The sequence below is a fragment of the Myotis davidii genome, unplaced genomic scaffold (genome assembly GCF_000327345.1).
Source record: "Myotis davidii unplaced genomic scaffold, ASM32734v1 scaffold167, whole genome shotgun sequence".
NCBI lineage: Eukaryota > Metazoa > Chordata > Mammalia > Chiroptera > Vespertilionidae > Myotis > Myotis davidii.
Window position 1 is genome coordinate 3102399 of NW_006300048.1, and position 2739 is coordinate 3105137.

The window sequence follows — 2739 nt, forward strand, 5'->3', positions numbered from 1 at the left end:
TCTCAGTCAGCCGGGCCAGCTGTGGAGTTGGTCGGCGTTGCCGGTACCTGCGCGGGTGTGCGGGCCGCTGCCCCGACAACGGCCCTCTGCGACTCTTGGTCCGTTTCTTCATCCTGACGGGGATCAACCTTCTCGACATCGACTGACCGGCTCCGGGGAAGGGGACAGATATCCAGGACCCCTTCATCTTCCTCTAGACGCCGAGCCCGGCATTTGCGGCGTCCACCGTTGACAGTTTCGCCGGGCGTTTGCCACATTGGTAAGAGAATTCGGAAACTTTCGGGATCACTGCTAACAAGCTTTTCGTGTTGCTTTGGGTACTGGTTCATGATGTAGCAGTGGCTGGAGGCAGCATCGGGCCAAAATGACATGAAATAGAAATGCGTACGGAGAGATACCGGCCTGGTATTCTGTGAGAGGGTGTGTGTGTGTGTGTGTGTTGGGGCGGGGGGCGGAGGCGGCGGGACTTTGTCTCCATAGCTCTTAGCCCCCCTCCCCTTCGCTTGTGCTTACCCGCCTCGATGTACTGTCACCTGATGGGCACCAGACTTGTGTTGAACATATTGGGAAAAGTCGGGGTATTTGAAGATTGCAGCGGCGACTTTGTGCCGCTTTGATCACCCGAAGCGCTATGTGACTTCACGGTAGTCTAACCCTTGTTCTGAAAAGAGGGTTTTGGCCGCGAGTACGTTTCATGTTCCATCTTTGAAAAGCTCTTGCTTTCTCCAGCGACGTGCGCGAACTGTTTATAAACGCCAGCAGCTTCGTGATCTGTGAAAAGTCCGCGCGCCCGTATTTGTGTTTGCATGGCCAGTGGTGTGTTCGCTGGACGTCAGCTCCGCTTCGGGGGTTTGGGTCTAACGCGGCGCGCACATCAGCTGTCCTGCCCGCCTCGGGTTTCCTTTGTGAGAGAGAAAAGGCATTTGCTGTTTCTGTTCTGGCATCTGTTCCAGCGCTACGCAAAAGGCACTTCCAGGCAAAGTGGTTCCTGGCCTGGTACGGCTTTCACTTATAAATGTGCAGAGAGCACCACATCCTGCCCGTTTGGGGTACGTGGGATGGGTAAGGAATGAATGCCTCAGACACTCTTGATTTTATAAGGTCGCTGTTTTCTTTCCCCTAATCTCGCAGTTTGTAGTTGCATGTCACTTTTTTCAAGGTGAATGTTACTTGTTGACACTTTTTAAAAAAGAATACAGTTGAGTGCTTACTCAACCGTAGAACCTGTGTTTCTCATATTTAAATCATATACTTTAGGTCGGTGGCTCTCCGTCTTTGCTGCATATCAGAAGTGCCGGGGAAGCTTGTAAAAATCACAATGCCAGGTCATATCCATACCAATTAAATTAGGTGTCTAGTGGTAGAGGCCAGTATCAATGTTATTTAATGTTCCTAGGTGATCCCAATCTTCAGCACAGTTGGGAAGCCATTTCATTAGTTTCACATTCCTTCTTCCAAATTTCTAACATTGTTAAATGATAATATTAGTTTGTATCCACTATCGAGTGTATAAGGTTTGTTCTTCCAATCTACTATCCAAATGGCATGTAGTAGTTTTTTCAGAAATTTCCATGAATGAGTAGAAAGTTGCCATTAGAACACTGCAAAATTATTGTTGCAGAAAAGATTCACTGATGGGTGCTTAGTTGAAAGTTTGACAAACAAACAAACAAACAGGATATTAGCCATCTCAAAGTATCTTCCCTAAGATTAGTTACAAAAGGGAAAAAATAGTAACTTTACAGTGAGAAACCTGGAAAACACTCTCTCAACTAAATGATTATGGTTAGCATCACCAATAATAAGACATATTGACATTGTGTACCTCCCAGTATGATACCCTGAGAAGAGGACATAACTTTTGTGATATTGTTGCCCAAAATGCATAACTTCAGTCTAATCAAGAGAAAACATCAGACAAACCTAAATTGAGAGATATTCTCAAATTAACTGACTCTTCAGAAGTGTCAAGTTCATGAAAAACAAGGAAAGACTGAGGAGGTGTCACAGGTTGGAAAAGGCTAAACAGACATGGTGGCGAAGATTGGATCCTAGAACAGAAAAAGGACATTAGTGGAATAACTGGTGAAATTCAAGTAAAGTAATATAGTTGAATATTACACCAATGTTCATTTCTTAGTTTTTATAATTGTGCTATGTGAAATATTAACATTAGGGGAAACTGGGTATAGGAGAACCCTACTATTTTTGCAGTATTTTCATAAGTCTAAAATTATTTCAAAATAAAAAGTTAAAGCAATTCACAGGAATGCTATAATGCTATATATCATTTTCTGCTTTTCTTTCCCCTGAATTTATACCTGAGACTTATCTATGAATTAGGTTGTGCATTGTGGTTTTAATTTGCATTTCCCTATGACTAATGATGTTGAGCTCATTTTCATGTGCCTGTTGACTATTTGTATACTATCTTCTTTTGTGAAGTGTTCAGTTCTTTTGGGGGATGAGTATTTTTAAAGCTTTTAACACTTATTACCTTCCTAAAATTGTACCAATTTATTATCTTCCTTCTAGCAGTAGATGAAAATGCCTCTTATATTCTTGTTACCGTATTTGCTGGCGTATAAGACGATTTTTTGGCCCTGAAAAATATACCTCCAAGTGGGGGTTCGTCTTATACGCCAGGTACACTTCAGATAGACTGCCCATAGTGCTTGCCCCGTGCCATAGTGGCCTCCCGATGCCCGCCCACTTCATTTCACATACCGTTCAGGCATC

At 43.6% G+C, this 2739-nt stretch overlaps 1 protein-coding gene across 2 annotated transcripts in view; it reads left to right on the forward strand.

The window, feature by feature from the left end:
* Positions 1 to 6: 6 nt before the first annotated feature.
* The window catches only part of POLH (polymerase (DNA directed), eta), a 27319-nt gene continuing 24586 nt past the window's right edge, over positions 7 to 2739 (forward strand). For both annotated transcript variants that reach the window (XM_006776386.2, XM_015572174.1), the window contains exon 1: positions 7 to 259. The gene's annotated coding sequence lies outside the window, so the exon portion shown is untranslated. The remainder of the gene's footprint in view (positions 260 to 2739) is intronic.